The 19,581-nt window shown below is 33.6% G+C and overlaps 1 protein-coding gene across 3 annotated transcripts in view; it reads left to right on the top strand.

Annotated features, from left to right (window-relative positions):
* The window catches only part of SPR (Sex peptide receptor), a 1,638,905-nt gene that overhangs the window by 1,270,128 nt on the left and 349,196 nt on the right, over positions 1-19,581 (top strand). For all 3 annotated transcript variants that reach the window (XR_011335343.1, XM_069842364.1, XM_069842363.1), the window contains one exon: positions 16,930-16,980. The gene's annotated coding sequence lies outside the window, so the exon portion shown is untranslated. The remainder of the gene's footprint in view (positions 1-16,929; positions 16,981-19,581) is intronic.

The following is a 19,581-nucleotide window of genomic DNA, read 5'->3' as shown; positions in this document are numbered from 1 at the left end:
ATAAGCTGGATCAGTGGCTGTTTCGTATCGCCACACCGTGTACACATTTCTCTCACACACTGTAGACCTACGTATGTTAGGAAACTCGATTACGTCTTCCGGTGCTCAAGACGAAGATGCCCCCTGTGTGACACACGGTACGGTCACCACAATTCGATAACAGAAGCCAGGTCTGGATTCTGCCCATTACGGCCACTTTCGTGCGTCAGCTGTTAAATTCCAATATCACCATGGCGACAGTGCGTGCCTGCATTTTACAGTCAACCGAATATTTATCTATCACGTAATAACTTCGTAAAAGAGATGGCCACCTTTTATGAGCCATAGGGGGTCTTAGTGACATCTTCCTGCAAAGGGCTGTCCAGCGTTGTGGGTTCTGACTGCGTACGCATGTGGGATTTCCTGCAGAGAGCGGAGGTTTGATTCCCTTTCACATTAACTCGTGTCTGTCACCGGTTTTGAGTTTTTTTCTGTGATCTCTTAAGCAGTGGTTTTGCATCTTAACTTAGAATAGAATGGAATGTGTTATTTAGGCTAGCAGGGTTTAGGCCATAAGGCCTTCTCTTCCACTCAACCAGCCTTAATCAATACAATAGCAACATACATATTTAAAGTACGAATATTTACAATACATTTGAAAGATTCTCCAGCAACGTTCTTCACTTAAGTTTTAATGACTAGTACATGTTTATTTAAACTGAGATAAAAACCTGTAAGAAAAAGTAATAACTGAATTTATGAGCTAATGTAATTCATTTCAGTCTATATGCAATATGTAAAGAATCATAATTAAGTTGAGATAGCTAGTTGGTTAAAATGATGAGAAATAATACAGGGTGATTCACGAGGATTTACCGTCCTTTACGGAGCTTATTTCTGAAGACGTTTTGAGCAAAAAATGTCATGTTTGTACAGGGATATCATTTTATTTTTACTTGAATTTTTATTGTTCCTGAGTTTTTTAATCTACCTCACTCCCACTCCCTCTGCTAGTAAACTCCCAACTGTCCTCCACACAAACCCAAGACCGCATATAGTAAACAGTACTGAGTTAGTGAGTATAGTACGTTCCAGAAAGATGTTCGCGTTTTCCATTGACGAAAGAGCTTTCAATATTGAATCATATTTTCGCACATGTACTGCCTACGTCGCATCCCGATTTCCCCCACTCGCTTCTACTAGCCCCTCTGTAAAGGCTAGTGGCTGGGCTGTCTTAGCTCTTTTCTGAAAACATTAAATTTCTGTTAGGAATTGGACGTCTACGTAATATTATACAACTGTTTAAAATAATTTAAATAAAAGGGCTTCGTTAAGTAATTACCTATCACGTGATTTCCCCCCTTTCTACGATCCTGGTATAAAATCACTTGGACGGATAGTAGGTAGCATGTCTGAGTAATTTTATCTTTTCGGATCGGGCACAAGTGAAGATTGAATTTACAGTACGTAAGGTACTCTTTTATAGAGTAGGTACAGAATTATTTCAACATGAGCTACTAGTACGAAGGACGAAACTGGCAATTGGAATTAGATGTAATAGTCTATAGTGCGATAATATGCACATTAGAACTGAAGCCTGTATCGAAATGAACGGCCACCATTTTCAAAAATGTGTTTAAATATTCATATTATGATTATTTTTCAATTTAACTTCATTCTCTATATTGTACGCTAATGTGCTGTAGACAGTATAATATACACTGCATAATGAATACGTCCGAATGGATAGCTCATTTCGTGAGTAAAAACACTTATTGTTAATACTGTACTGTATTTTGATTAAATAAGAACCTAATGAAAATTATCAAACTCAAAATCGCGATATTCCCTAGTTTACGTAAGTGGATGAACTACTTTTCTTCCCTCCTATACCTAATAAAGTGATTTGTTTGTATTTTACGCCAGTATCATGGAACTCCAGTCGTGGAAGGGGGTAACAAACGGTCTTTCCGGTTCTCAACCGTTAATCCAAAGGCATACTTACTCACTCACTTACTTACTTACTTACATACTTACCTACTGGCTTTTAAGAAACCCGGAGGTTCATTGCCGCCCTCACATAAGCCCGCCATAAGCAAGATTAATCCAGTCTCTACCATCATATCCCACCTCCCTCAAATCCATTTTAATATTATCTTCCCATCTACGTCTCGGTCTCCCCAAAGGTATTTTTCCGTCCGGCCTCCCAACTAACAAATCCAAAGGTATAGCCAGGTTAATATTAGAAATGTTACTAAAAATAAAATGATGTCCCTGTACAAGGATGAATTTTATATTATCAGGAAGAAAGTGCTTTAGTCGCTTTAATGAGTGAATAATCGAAAATATTTTTTTTATAAGTGTGATTCACTTGTCCATTTCGTTAGAGGTAACAATCCATATAAATGCCAAGCCTGTGTAAATGCAGTGAAATCGGTGACGTGTATTTCTTGTCACCCTGTAGCGTAACTCATTTAAGCATGCGCTGTTAAGCTCGGAGACCCATTCGAAATGAATGGCTTTATTACTCGGTGGTGCAGGTTCAAACTCTATTAACGCCACCGAAAAAAACCAGGGAACGAAGTCAACTCAGTCGGTATGCACGCGTTAATTCAATCACTGCAACAAAAGACACGCTTCAGTTTGCATGTGGGGGGGGAGGGGGGCGAAGACCGCGCGGTGCACAATGCTGAAAGTTGGCTAGCAGTTTTCTTGGCTGGGTCCCTTTCAAGCTTGGCACGATATTGTTCCCTTATGTTGCAGAGTTTTCCTCTGCTGATATCGCAAATTATTCAAGAAATTCTATGACAAAAGACCAGTCTTAGATCAAGTCAGATCGCTCGGTTATTCAAGGACATAATCTTATTTTTAATAACATTTTTAATATTAACTTGCCTATACCTCTGGTTCAACGCCGTTTGCTAGCCCCTTCCACGACTGGAGTTCCATGATACTGGCGTAATATACAAACAAATCACTTTACTAGGTATAGGAGGGAAGAATACACGTTACAAGAGCGGTATGTTGACGTTTTCATGTTCGAGGAAAAGATTGAAAAAGCGAAACGTAGTTGAGCTTTTTTAATTTCCGAGATCATGAAAACAAACATACCGCTCGTGTATCGTACATTATTTTGTGCGAAGATCGTTTATTACATACCTCAAAGACGAATTTCTAATTAGTTGCAATGAAATCTCCATCTTGGTTTCTCTTTAATGACGGCAACTTCGGAAAACCAAAATATCTTTCTTCAACATTGTTGCTATAACATGTTTTCTGTGTTTACTATACCCCAGCAGGCCGTGATATACGACTGTTTTTTTTTCCCCCAGTCTATAAATGCGAACTTAAATGAAACGGTAAGGTTATGTAATGATTTATTTTTCATTTTAATATTTTAAGGGAATGAACAAGTGAAATATTCAAATTATGCATTTGTGATGCTAATGGACTGAAATTTTTACCACAGAGTGCTGATATGTATTTAAAACATCCCTATAAATTTCATCAATGTATCTTAATTAGTTTTGAAGAAATTAATTATTTACCAATTAATACTAATTAATATTTAAAAAATGCTGCATGATGAACGCTTAACATTATGAATTTAAAAAAAATATAGAACAGTTCCTCTAACAATAATAAAACATCTATCACATGATTTTTAGTTAGCACTTCTTAGTTACTGAGAAAAAAATTCAAAACTGGGTGAGTGCCAATTTAAAGAAAAAAATTAATTTCATGCATCTTAATCAATTTATATCTTGGCAAATAATAAATATTTTAAAAATCCATGTGACAGTCTTTTTCCTTTAGGTAATGTGGGCTTGTGGTAAAAATTTCATCACTATTGGTTAAGAAATGCATCATATGGAGCAATTTGAACATGTTAAAATGTAATAAAATTTAAAAGGGAGAAAATCAAGTTTTAAAGTACAACACTATGTTTGAGTACTTACACATTATGGAAATTGCTTAAAACCCTCCTGCCTGATATGTTGACCCCTCCTGCTGCTTTTTCCTACTTTCAGTGACACTTTTTGACAAACGTAGCTTCTTCCTGCTTGTTTTGAAGTTCTCACTGGTTGAAGTAGCCGCTTGCTGCAGTCGACGCTTGTCTCTCCTATTGCCAATTTTGTATGCTGCAGGAGATAATTTCACTGTTGACACTAAATCTCTCATGGAAATGTTTGCTGTACAACCCATGTTAAATTCAGTCACAGCAGAAGTAACAGCCACTTCAAGTTTTTTTTTTTGATACAAAAATTTCTTTTGGGCACTTCCGCCATATCACACTATGAACACTTTCATTCACATTTTGAGTTTTTCCTGCAGTGCATTTGCTAAGAAGTTCATCACTAGCTAGTCTACAGTACACTGGCATGATTTTAGCCACAACATCAGGTCGCAACACTGTCTTCATGGTTTTCAAGTCATGCTTCGGAACAGCTTCTTGCTTCGCAATGGCCCGGTTGAAGAAGCACCATGACTTTTCACCACTAGGGCATCTTGAATGCAGGGGCTTGTCATCCGTGGACATTGCATGGTCAAGTGTTGCATAGATGGCTTTCTTCATCTTGTTTACATCGGGGATATTATCAATAATGGCCTTTCTGTAGTAATTTTGCAGTCGAGGTATCATTTCTGCAGTCAGACTTCCCTTTTTTTTGCCTCCGATTGAGGAATCTGTCCCTCTCCATTCCCTAACAATATTCTGTAGACCTTTACCTACTCTCTTAGCAACGTGGTTCACACATTCTTCTTTTCTAATGTCAATGCCTTCACCATAAACTTGAAGCTGCTGAAGGTGATGGTGTGTTTTTGCATCCCCGTCAGACAATAAGGTTGTGTACCTCATATTACACAACCTAATGGACCGGGTCCAGAGAATTTCTGCAGCTTTCATCTCCATGGCATTTGAAGATCCATCAAAATTTTTCTCACAAACACCAGCATCTTTGTGACTTTGATACCACTGTTTATATTCGTCACTTGCAACATCCATTTTTTTTCTGTCTTTTCACAAGTACTGCAATATTTTGACATTATTTCAAAATCTAACACTAGCCCTGTTAAAATATCTATGACTAAACCTAAACCATACTTTGATGTATGTCCACGCTTCATCCATGTGCCATCGTATGACACACCAATATTTATAACATCACTATCACTAATAGAACTGTCCACTTCCATGTGAGCTCGTCTAACTGCAGAGTGAGCATTTCTCAACACATGTTGTCTAACAAGTTTGTTTTCTTCCGTCAGTTTTATCAGGTGAGAGTTGAAGGATGGTGAGCTCAAACCTGCCATACCCATAGCCATACAATGTTGTTCCATAGCAGAGTGTCCTTTTCCCATGGTAACAAAGGCGTTGACCATTCTCCTATTTACATCGAAGGAAGGTCGAGTTGACTCAGTGTTACCTACCTTAGGGCTTGTATACATTTCATTCAACACTGTGTTGCAATTATAACACTTCACTATCACTTTAAATGCAAAGCCTGATGGTTCAGTAAGCTCAGCTTTTGCACTATCCATTCCACATTCACCACATTTTACTCCTTTATACAGTTCACTCCACAAACTTACATGCACTAATGTGTAGTCTTCACTACACTGGGGGGCACTTATATTTGAATTCTCCTGCAAGTTGCCATATTTTATCAACTTTATCTCACTAGCACTTTGTTTATTATTTGTTTCTTTTGACACTTGATCTTCATTATCACCAACTAGGCCTAACACATTTTCTTGTTGCACACATTCCACAATAGTTTTGGCATTCTTCCACCTTATATTTGCTAAATTTTTAGCCCTATTAGCATATTTTGATCGTTTCTTGCCCTTATTATGAATGTCACTTAGTCTATTCATGTTTAGAAAACTAAAACTATGCCTAAAATGCTAAATGTTGAGTTATACACGTGGTCTTGAATGTTATTGTGACGATTCCTAACCTAATGCACTTATACTAACTTATTCACACTAATATATAAGTTACAACTAATTGAATACAAAATTAGTGTAAAACTTTAATAACATCCTAAATAACACGAAATCAGCAAAACAAGTATGAATATTCACGTACAAACGCACAAACTCGAGAAGAAACGGTCCACAAACAATATTTTGCCGTTCAGTTTCAAAACGAAGTATTTGCAGGGCTGACAGGCAAGCTGATAGTATATTCAGGAGTGACAACAAACTTAATTTCACTAGATACACACCAGAAAAAAAACTAGCCCGCTTTATTCAAATTACAAAGCTCAACATAAACTTTAGAGCTGACAGCTCGTTTAAAGGGCAACGAAGCACGTGCAAGCAGACATTTAAACGTCATGTGACACGGTTTAAAGGGCTCCCAAATAAAAAATGAGGCCATATTATGAAAGTAGAAGGTTTAAATAAAATTATGAACATAAAAACAAAAATTTGTATTTTTTTCCATTTTTCCACATTTTTCACTTGTTCGTTCCCTTAACAATATTATTTATATAACATATTGCAGTAATAACATCCGCATCTGGAATCTTGTCGATTTTTTCACGGCTTCCTTAATGTTACTTGTATCAGGAATGCAATAAGTTTCGTGGAGTACTTAATTTTTGCAAATATTTAAAAACAATAATTAACATTGCAATTTAGGTGAAATTGCAGTGGTAACTTCCCAATTTATAATTATTACTATGTTAAACGTCTCTAAACATAATATGTTAAAAGCCTAAAGCAGTAAAATTAATGTCGCGCTTAAGCGGTAAGAAGAAGGAATTTGTTATCTGTGTTACGTTGGGAATACTGAATGTGGTATTTCACACTTACCGCGTATTGGTTCTGTGCGGAAAACAAGCAAATACGCACGATCTCGCACAAAATTGGTTAATCCATTTACGTCAACTAGGTAATATTGCGCTTTTGAGTTTGATCGTTTTCATTAGGTTTTTGTTTAATCAAAATACAGTACAGTATTAACAATGAGTGTTTTTACTCACGAACTGAGCTGTCCATGTGGACGTATTCATTATGGAGTATATAATATACTGTCTTCAGCACATTAGCGTACAATATAGAGAATGAAGTTAAATTGAAAAATAATCATAACATGGATATTTAAACGCATTTTTTAAAATGGGGGCCGTTCATTTTGATACAGGCTTCAGTTCTAATGTGCATATTATCGCACTATAGACTATTGTACCTAATTCCAATCACCAGGTTCGTCCTTCGTACTAGTGACTCATGTTGAAATAATTCTGTACCTACTCTATAAAAGAGTACCTTACGTACTGTAAATTCAATCTCCACTTGTGCCCGATCCGAAAAGATAAAATTACTCAGAGATACTATCTACTGTCCGTCCAAGTGGTTACGTCGTATGGTCGTAGAAAGGGAGGAAATCACGTGACAGTTAATTACTTAACGAGGCCCTTTTATTTAAGTTAATTTAAACAGTTGTATAATATTACGTAGACGTCCAATTCCTAACAGAAATTAATGTTCTCAGAAAAGAGCTAAGACAGCCCAGCCACAAGCTGGCGAATAAAAGCAGGTGGGGGAAACCGGGATACGACGTAGGCAAATGGACGACAGTACCTGTGCGAAAACAATTCAATATTGAAAGCTCTTTCGTCACTGGAAAACGCGAACATATTTTTGGAACTTACTGTTTACTATAACCGTAAGGTTACTATGACTGTATATGCGGTCTTGGATCTGTGTGGAGGACGGTTTAACTTCATTAGTAGAAGGGGTGGGAGTGAAGTAAGAATAAAATGAAGTCCCTGTACATTAAGGACACCCTTTCTAAAGTGAAGTTCCACTCCTGTCCTTATATCTATATGAAACAATCTGTAGTTTATATAGGGACATAATTCTTGTGCAAAATGAAGTTTTTTTTACTACAAATCTAATCTGTTTACTATTATCTTCCAAACTGAGGATTATGTAACAGTTTTCTGCTATGAAAACATACTGAAAAATTACATTTTATAGGGGAAAAATTAATTACTCTAGACTGAATGTAGTTAGACCAATTAATTTTTGGGATAAAGTTAGAAATATCTGAAAGGCCTCTTCTGTAAATATGACTTTTTGTTTATACAAATTTTACAACGAAATTAAATACACATTTGTTTTCTTCATTTTCTATACAGAAAAATTGCCATTCTTTTTTCAAATTCTCTAGAGTTTCAAATTCGCAGCAAATTGACCAGGAACCGCCACTGTCACTTGCGTCATAACATTGGGAGTTGTTAATACTGGCCAATCAGCTAATTCCCTCCATTCTAGTAAACAGTTGTGAAGTTTGTTACAAGTGTGGAAAGGTTAGACTTCTTCCTTGAAAAAAAAGTGAAAATGGGTCGAAATTGAGGAGTGTTGACGTGAAGTGGCAGATTATTGGGATGTTGAAGAATGACTTGGGATAATATCTGATTCTATCCCAAAATACATTCATTCTGGACTGATTAATTTTTTCCTACACAAAAATGTAATTTTTCAGTAAGTTTTCAGCATGGAAAATTTTTATATAATCCACGGTTTGAAAGATGCAGAGATTGGGTTTTTAGGGGAAAAAAGTTCATTTTTCAGAGATATTTCGTCCATTTATAAACATTAGGGGATTTCACATAACTTCATTTTGCATAGGCATTTGTTTCTTTTTAAACATCAGTGGATTTCGCATAACTTCATTTTAACACGTATTTGGTCCATTTATAAACATCAGGGGATTTCGCATAACTTAAATTTTCACATGTATTTGGTCCATTTATAAACATCAGTGGATTTCGCATACCTTAATTTTTCACACGTATTTGGTCCATTTATAAACATCAGGGGATTTCGCACAACTTAATTTTTCACACGTATTTGGTCCATTTATAAACATCAGTGGATTTCGCATACCTTAATTTTTCACACGTATTTGGTCCATTTATAAACATCAGGGGATTTCGCATAACTTAATTTTTCACACGTATTTGGTCCATTTATAAACATCAGTGGATTTCGCATAACTTAATTTTTCACACGTATTTGGTCCATTTATAAACACCAGTGGATTTCGCATAACTTAATTTTTCACACGTATTTGGTACATTTATAAACATCAGTGGATTTCGCATAACTTAATTTTTCACACGTATTTGGTCCATTTATAAACACCAGTGGATTTCGCATAACTTAATTTTTCACACGTATTTGGTCCATTTATAAACATCAGTGGATTTCGCATAACTTAATTTTTCACACGTATTTGGTCCATTTATAAACATCATGGGATTTCACATAACTCAATTTCTCACACGTATTTGGTTCATTTATAAACATCAGAGGATTTCACGTAACTCAATTTTTCACACGTATTTGGTCCATTTATAAACATCAGGGGATTTCACATAACTTAATTTTTCACAGGCATTTGGTACATTAATAAACATAATAGAATTTCACATAACTTCATTTTTCACAGGCATTTGGTCCATTTATAAACATCAGAGGATTTTACATAACTTGATTTTTCACAGGCATTTGGTCCATTTATAAACATCAGAGGATTTCACATAACTTCATTTTTCACAGGCATTTGGTTCATTTATAAACATCAGAAAATTTCACATAACTTCATTTTTCACAGGCATTTGGTCCATTTATAAACATCAGAGGATTTCACATAACTTCATTTTTCACAGGCATTTGGTCCATTTATAAACATCAGAAAATTTCACATAACTTCATTTTTCACAGGCATTTGGCCCATTTATAAACATCAGGGGATGTTACCATGATCACCAATAAGAAAAGACCTAAAACAGATCCCTGTGGCACTCCACTTGTAATGTCCATAGTTTTAGAATGTGCATCATTTTCCTGATAGGTATTATTCCATTAACTTATTTTCTATTCCGGTGATATAATACAATTGCAGTTTTGAAATAATATCAAGAAATATAGAATAAAAACTACTATGTTTTCTGTTGCGTATGTTTGTAAAATAAAAAGATTTAAACCTATACATTATCATTATTTCGATGATGCTTGAGTAAAGGGAGATAAGTCATAAAAATTAGTTTTGAGGAAAAGAGAAAATTAAACTTCAGACCCATATTGCAAATAATTTTCTACACAAAATACATCAAAAGCTAATATTGTTTTGTTATACTCACTTGTGTATTTTAACTTGTGTATTCACCTGGGAAACAAAACTCCATTAGCACAAAAAATTACTTAACCCACCCTCGATTTTTTTTTTTTTATTTCTCGAAATAATCTGTTCCAGTAAATTCTCTACAATTCAGACTGAATTTTCTCCAATTTACTTTTGAATTAGTGGTGTTCTACTGTACTTAAAATACACAACGACATAACAGGCCTACTTGAAAACGTCCAGAAACTAAAGTGCAGGTGTCGTTATTTGCTCCAGGTAATTGAATTGATAGTTTTACAATGATCTTTGGTTAATGATGTTGACGTAACAGAATTTTGCTCGCCTTGTTGAACTTGGCACATTGTTTTCTCATAGCGTGGGTTAGAGCACGGTCTGTTTTGCATATTTTGATTACAAAGTTGTACCTGCCTCGCCAGACTTCGCTGTTAATTAAATAGCTTGCAGATCGCTGCCCCACAACAGGGATAAGTTTTGTGTACTAATGTAGCTAAGGGTCTTTAAATTTAACACAATAATGTGTTTACAGGGAACCAGCTTCCATGTTGAATATTTCTGAAGAAAACTGAAAGCTTGGAATTCTGGGAAAGAAAGTAAAGGCTGGTTCACAATAAACCGGGAATGGAAACTACAAAGAGAACAAGAACGAGAACGAGAACGGAAATATTGTTAAAATAAATGTATTCGAATATAAGCATTTACTATTAATTATTGTGAATGCTCATATTTAAATACATTTATTTTAACATTATTTCCGTTCTCGTTATCGTTGTCGTTTCCGTTCCCGGTTTATTGTGAACCAGCTTTAAATCTATTAAGGAAAGTGCACTGTAAGATTTAACATTGTACTGTACATTGTGTTACAGAAAATAACTTTCAGAAGTTGCAATTATCCAAAAAGACGAGAATTTACGTCATATTTAAATAAAACTATTTCACGAAATATTATTACTTAATACTTTACAACATTATAAATTAAGATATTTAATACTTATTTGCTAGCACGGCCATCACGCAATATGACGGCCTACTGTATTTTAAGGAAACAATGAAAATATTTAACAACTGAACATCAGGTGCGACAAGATGTTAAACAAATGAGCATCAGGGCAAAATAGTCATTTTATTTCACCAGTACCATAACTATATCACTATCATTGTATTATCATATTTATTGTCACCGTACCATTATCACTATATTATGATTACTATTATCACTGTATCATCACTCTCTAATTACCGCTATAGGCTATTATCGCCATTGTTCCATGAGTGTCATCAATGTATGATCGTCACCATTATATCATTACCTTTGTATTATCATTATTGTATCACCAGCATTGTATTATCATTACCTTATTACCAACATTGTATTATCATTGCTGTATCACCACCATTGTATCATCATTACTATATCATCACCATTATATTATAATTACTGTATCACCACCACTGCATCATCATTACTATATCATCACCATTGTATTATAATTACTGCATCACCATCATTGTATTATTACTGTATCACCACCATTGTATCATTATTACTATATCATCACCATTGTATTATAAATACTGTACCGCCACCATTGTATTATTACTGTATCATCACCATTGTATCATCATTACTATATCATCACCATTGTATCATCATCACTATATCGTCACCATTGTATTATAATTACTGTACCGCCACCATTGTATTACTACTGTATCATCACCGTTGTATCATCATTACTATATCATCACCATTGTATTATAATTACTGTACCGCCACCATTATATTACTACTGTATCATCACCGTTGTATCATCATTACTATATCATCACCATTGTATTATAATTACTGTACCGCCACCATTGTATTACTACTGTATCATCACCGTTGTATCATCATTACTATATCATCACCATTGTATTATAATTACTGTACCGCCACCATTGTATTATTACTGTATCATCACCATTGTATCATCATTACTATATCATCACCATTGTATCATCATTACTATATCATCACCATTGTATTATAATTACTGTACCACCACCATTGTATTATTACTGTATCATCACCATTGTATCACCATTACTATATCATCACCATTGTATCATTACTATATCATCACCATTGTATCATTACTATATCACCACCATTGTATCATTACTATATTATCACCAACGCTCGGAACTTGGGGACTTGTGTCTTTGCACGTGACTAAGCGACCGGACTTCAATGTCAACAAACTCCCGCTTCCAGCACGGAGGTACTGTCAGGTCTGCTACAAAAGTGGTTTCTGGCTGCAACAACATATTGGTAATATTATGGTAGGTTGAAACACGTAATTTCATAGCATATATATATATATAATAAAAATAAACATGAGAAATATATCAAATTTACTGTTCTGCTATGTACATTTTATTACAGTGTATGACTATCTACATTCGAAGATTTTTCGGTAGCAGACTTAAAATACTGAATATTTTCACTGTTACTGTTTTCTGTTCGATTTTCAGCAGTTGCTAGCTGATCTCGTATCTGAGAAAGATAAGTATATCCTAAATTTTTCTCGAAAATAGTTTTCAAATAGTGTGTCACTACTAGGGCAAGCCCCTCTACGTCTCGATCCATGGCTATGGACAGACTTTTCTACAATTTGAGGGACTACAATGCCTTTCAATGAATTCCGTTTCTAGCCTCTAGTTTGTGTGTGGCACAACTTACAAAATATAAACTCTCCATTCGAAAAAAAATAATGTATCTCCTCCGAATTCTCCACGAAATTCTGTATCTTAAATTTAAAACAAAATGTATTTTCAAACTTCTATAATACCCGTTCGAAATAACACGTATTTTCTAATTCCTCAAACAGACCGTTTACCTTTAATTCTCTGAATGTCATTGGCTTCGACATAACAGTTTCTTCGTCTGTCTTCCTGTCATTAGTTGTGGCCACTTTCTTAGTACACACGACTGTCCCTGAGCACTTGCAGCGTGAGCTTTGTGTTGTACCTGTAACCTTACTCATGCACACGATACAAGTCCCCAAGTTCCGAGCTTTGATTATCACCATTCTATTATAATTACTGTATCATCACCATTGTATTATTACTGTATCACCACCATTGTATCATCATTACTATATAATCACCATTGTATCATCATTACTATATCATCACCATTGTATCATCATTATTATATCATCACCATTGTATTATTACTATATTACCACCATTGCATCATCATTACTATATCATCACCATTGTATTATAATTACTGTATCACCACCATTGTATTATTAGTGTATCACCATCATTGTATCATCATTACTATATCACCATTGCATTATCATTACTGTATCACCACCATTGCTATGTCGTCACTACTACATTCATTGTATCATCATCAGTAGTGTATAAATACCTCTGTATTATTAGTATGCTGTTATTATTATTATTATTATTATTATTATTATTATTATTATTATTATTACTATATCATAACCACTCTATCATCACAACTTTATTATGAGCATTGTATTATCACCAATGCAGCAGCCACAACTGTATCATCATCACCACTGCATAATAATCGCAGCATTAACTTGTTCTTTTTCTTCTTCAACTGTTTCTCTCGTTGCGATCGCTTCCCCAGTCAGTTTTTTTTTCCTACAGATGGAAAGACTTTTCTCGTTGCTTCAGATTCCATTAGCAAGGACCGACCTAATGGAAATGAACCTTTCTCTTTTATTGGAAGTAGTGCCAAACGAGAAAGAACTGTCTCTGAACTTGAGAGCTGCTGATTCACAAAGCCATGTTAGGCTACATTTGGGAAAATTTCCGTTCATACAATTATCTTTATTTTGTATGCAAAATCAATAAAGTAGAGAGTGTACAGTTAGCCAGGACTTTGTTTGTTCTAGTACTGATAGATTTTACTTCCGCCAAATTCCAATATTTCCACTGTTTTATCTTTCAGGATAAGATTCTTGTTGTATTACACTTTAAGCGGAAAAAAAATCTAGATTTTTTCTTATTTTATTCTTTTTTTTTCTTTACCACACACGTTCATAGCCTATGGGGCTTTTTAAATTATTGTCCTTCAAAAATAATCCTTCTGCAGTGTATAGAACTGGAAATGTTGCTTGTCTGAACCCCGCATTCTATAGGTACAGGGTGAGCAAATTATCTGTCGTCCGAAAATCAGTAAGTTTGACTTTGTGTGGGTGTTTTTCTACAAACTGGTTAACGGAGAGAGCGCTATGTCGGTAAGTAGATAGTTAAAACTTTATTCACCAACACAAATTAAAAAAAGGAGATTCTGAAATTACCTGCCTTTTTGTGCCAAGTATTTTCATATCTACTTAAGAAGAGGTCTCAGTGAGAAATGTTTTCTTAGACCTCACTTTTCAGTTTTCCACAATATGTGGGTTATTGTTTATGTTATAAAGTTTCCATGAGATTACTATCACTGGAGGTTAGGCAGAGGTATCCAAGGAACTTACATTCCTGCTGATAATTTATTATATCTGAAAAACTATTGCCTTCATCACTTGGAAGAAATTGAAGCCGTTGATGCCTTATTCCTCAACAGCCAATTTTTGGAAAAATTAGATAGACATTTCCCCAATATCCTGTCTTAATTTGGATCAATAAATCACTTCTTAACTTCTATGTATCATTTTTATTATGTATTCATTTCTTATTTATGTACTTATATATTTACATATTTCCTTATTTACTTAATTATTGTTTAGTAGTTTCATTTTGGAGATGCCGATAAGCTCACTGTATTATAATATCAATTTTTGTTTTCCACCTGTGCTTATCTTAATATTTGGATTTACATTAACGTTTTCGACACTCGGTGTGTGTCATCTTCAGATATGGGGTCTATGTCATTGTGTGTTGTGAAGACCTAGCTTCTTAATTATGTTGTGGATTGTTCACTTGTGTATGACCTTTCATGATTTCTTAATTTAGCTAAAATTACTATAAGCAATGTGTGGTTGGTTGTTATGATTCTGTTAAATTCTATCTTTTGAAAACCCATGTAGGACAATAGAAAATTATGTTAAAACCATTATTATGACACATGATATTACAGACGTGGACAAATTATTAGCAAAACTGAAGATTTTTATTATATATTTTTACAAAATATGATTCTTCTATAATTTAGACTACAGTTGACATTTTTGCGTATTTCCAAATTATTAGCAAAATTGAAGATTTGTATTGTATATTTTTAGAAAATTTAACTCTTCAATTTGGACTACATTTGATATTTTTGCATATTTACAAATTATTAGCAAAACTGAAGGTTTTTATTATATATTTTCACAAAATTCGATTCTTCAATTTGGAATACAGTTGACATTTTGGATATTCCCAAATTATTAGCAAGACTGAAGATTTTTATTTTATAGTTTTACAAAATTTGACTTTTGAATTTAGACTATAGTTGACATTTTTGCTAATTTACAAATTATTAACAAAATTGAAGGTTTTTATTATATATTTTTACAAAATTTAACTCTTCAATTTAAACTACAGTTGACATTTTTGCATATTTCTGTCTACTGTAATGATAGAAATATGCAAAATTGTCAACTGTAGTCTAAATTGGAAAATCAAATTTTGTAAACAGAATTATCATAAAAATTGTCAATTTTGTTAATAATTTGTCCACGTCTGTATAATTATTGTTTATTTTTCTTATATTTAATTTCTTATTTACTTATTTACCTATTTATTCATTTATTTATTCTATTTGTTTGTTTATTTATTTATCTATTTATGTATTTATTTACTGGTCCATATATTTACTTATTTTCCTATTTACTTATTTATTTATTGTTTATTTTTACGTATCTGTATATATATATATATATATATATATATATATATATGTTTACTGTTATTTATTTATCTGTTTACTTTTATCTATTTATTTACTTTTATTTATTCATTTATCTATGTATTATTTTTATTTATTTATTTATTTATTTATTTATATACTTACGTATTTTCATATTTCCGTATAGTATTGCTTATTTATGTACTGATTTACTTATTTATTTGCTTATATATAATTATTATTTATTTATTTATTTATTTATTTATTTATTTATTTATTTATTTATTTGCCTACTTATTTCCCCATTTATTATTCATTTATTTACATATTTATGTATTTATATATTTTATTTGTTTGCTTATTTATTAATTATTTATTTACTTATTTTTTGTTTACATATTTATTTTTTGTTTATTTATTATTTATTAACTTATTTATTTTATTATTTATTTATTTACTTATTCATTCATTCATTCATTCCAATTAAGGAAGAATATTGCGGAAATGTCTACGTTATTAAATCCGTTAAATAATTTCTAGGCTGCCTATCCATACCGTATTACCACAGTCTAGTATATACAGTCACGAAGTTCAATACGTAATAAATATGCATCCATAGATAGTTACTAACCACTAGGATCGCTACTATCGCCTCATTACAGACAATGCAAAATAGTACCGGCACAGTCTATTGTTCCCAGCACCCTCACAACTCAAGCTTCGTGACTGTATATACTAGACTGTGGTACTATTCTGCGGCATCATAGAAAACTTCCTCTATGCCAGCAAGTTATCTGTTCAGATTTTCTATGTAATAATTCAGAATAAATCTGACATGAGTAAAATATTCAGAGTGTAGCATCCCTTTTGTTTGTTTCGCCTCGTGGTTACTATGGCAGTTCTGATTTTGTTACGTCTTCTGTTGCAGATTTCACGCCAGTTCAGCGCCGAGTTGATGAGGACCCCACACAACAAAACGGTAAGGGAACACAACTTTTGCATTACTCACAATCAGTAAGTACAGTATATACCGGGTGATTCAAAAGTTACTTGTGAAATGCTAGATGAAGAAACATAACGTTATTTTGGAGAAAAGAATGTAAATAAATGAATTTATTATTTGGAATAGTTTCCGATATAGATGAAAGATTCTAACATACGATATCAATTGTCGTGTATAGCAGTTTTTCTTTAGCTGTCCATACGTTTATAGTACTTTTATCTCTTGTTTTGATGCATAATACCTCCTCTATAAATAATGGAACATTTTTCAGAACAGCCTATATATATTAGCATTTTGCTATTGTATAGTATTTATTAACATTCCATGGTATTCGTGCATTGCTTCACAACTAAAATATGGAACAATCAAAAACCTTAATACTACTATAAAGTCTTAATTTATAGTCACAGTCTAGATGAAATACATACAGAAGAGATTTACAATATAGTCTACTAGTACAACACAAAGTTTTAGTATCAATTTCATGAAGCGTATTCAATGTCATGAATTCACCTACAGAAAAGAAGGCGTGAGAAATTAGGTACTTCTTTAATTTGATCTTAAATAATCTTAAGTTTTGAGTTTGATTTGTTATATCCATAGGGATGCTATTAAACATTTTTACAGTCATATAACGCAATTTTTGATAGCGCGATAGACTTTCTGATGAAGTATGAAAGTCATTTTTTGACGTGTATTTATGCTATGAACTGTTGAATTAGATACAAAGCTTTCACGATTACATACGAGGAAGATTATTAATGAAAAAATACAGGGTGATTCAGATCACCCGTAACAGTAATTTATTTCGGAAACTAGTGCATGAAAATTTTCGAGACAAAAATATTTATAACTAAACCACATGTGAACTTTTATATGAGCTTGATTTCATCAACCAGCTCTAACAGGAAGTAGGGTCAGTGGCGTATCACTTTAAAATTTCAAATGGAAGGCGGGTAAAATTGATAGAGCTCTTCAAAACAAACAACTTTCATGGGAAACGTTTTCATCAATTCCTAATCTTTCAACGAGAAAACGTACGAAAAGACAATGTCATCAATATTGAGAAATGTTACAAGACGAAAATGTAAACAAGACAATTAATGTTGACATGTTACTGAAAGGCTTGACAATTGTATTAATTTTTTTTTATAAATTTTCAAACTGTCTGCCGTTCTGAGCAGCACACACCTGTACTCTTCTTCTAACACTGTCAGTGACTCCTAATACTTCGGCGTGGTCAAGTGACTGGCAGAGTGGGAATTAATAAAACCGTTTCCTATGAAAGTTGTTTGTTTTGAAGAGCTCTACCAAATGGTACCATATTTGACCCCGACTCTTATTTGAAATTTTAAAGTGATACGCCACTGACCCTACTTCCTGATAGATCTGATTGATGAAATCAAGCTCAAGTGAAAGTTCACATGTGGTTTAGTTATAAATATTTTTTTCTCGAAAATTTTCATGCACTAGTTTCCGAAATAAATGACTGTTATAGGTGATCTGAATCATCCTGTATACTGACAAGCCTAGATTTGGCACCTACTATTATTCTAAATACTCTTTTTTGTAGTAGTAATATACTGTTACTATCTGGTGGAATTTCCCCAGAATATTATTCCAAAACTCATTACCGAGCGGAAGTATGCAAAGTATTTTATTGGGTTAATTTACGACGCTGTATCAACATCTCAGGTTATTTAGCGTCTGAATGAAATGAAGGTGATAATGCCGGTGAGTCCAGGGTCCAGCACCGAAAGTTACCCAGCATTTGCTCGTATTGGGTTGAGGGAAAACCCCGAAAAAAACCTCAACCAGTTAACTTGTCCCTACCGGGATTCGAACCCGGGCCACCTGGTTTCGGGGCGAGACGCGCTGACCGTTACTCCACAGGTGTGGACCAAAGTATATTGTTTTTAAGGTATTGATATTTACTATCTTTTGCATAGATCTAATAGCAAAACATGCTGAATTTAGTTTGGGGGTAATTTCTTTAATATGATTTTTCCAATTTAACACATTATCGGTTTGTAAGCCAAGAAATTTGGTTGTTGTTTGTTGTTTCTATTGTGGACTTATTGTTAATTATTGTCCTTGAAATTTGCGAGGTTAAATTTGCACAGGATTTAAATTGAATTACGTTAGTTTTTTTACAATTTAATACTAATTTATTGACTGAGAACCAGTCACGTATTTTGAAGAGACGTTCCGCTGTTGGAGATTGGAATGTGTTGGAGTTATTGGCTGTATCATTCGGTATCAAACCACTGAAAATTACAGTTCTGCTAGTGGCTTGTGCAGCAAATGCTGTAAGCTAATTTCTTTAGACGTTCAAAAAACATTTTTCAGATTTATTTTCAATGAAGAATACCAGACATTTTGAAAGTTATTTGCTTCCATAATAATGAAACATGCTCCCTCTGAATGGTTTTTTTATGCCAGATACTTTTTCTTAAACCTATATATATTAAGTTTTTGAGTTTCAACGCGAAAACGCAAGTAACAATGTCAGGACGATCAGTGGGTTTATTATGTGGAGTAAAGTAATATCTATTTCAGGTCATTGTGGATTGTAGG

This window comes from Periplaneta americana, chromosome 12 (assembly GCF_040183065.1).
Source record: "Periplaneta americana isolate PAMFEO1 chromosome 12, P.americana_PAMFEO1_priV1, whole genome shotgun sequence".
NCBI lineage: Eukaryota > Metazoa > Arthropoda > Insecta > Blattodea > Blattidae > Periplaneta > Periplaneta americana.
Note: the sequence above shows the minus strand (reverse complement) of the source record. Positions and strands in the feature narration are given on the sequence as shown.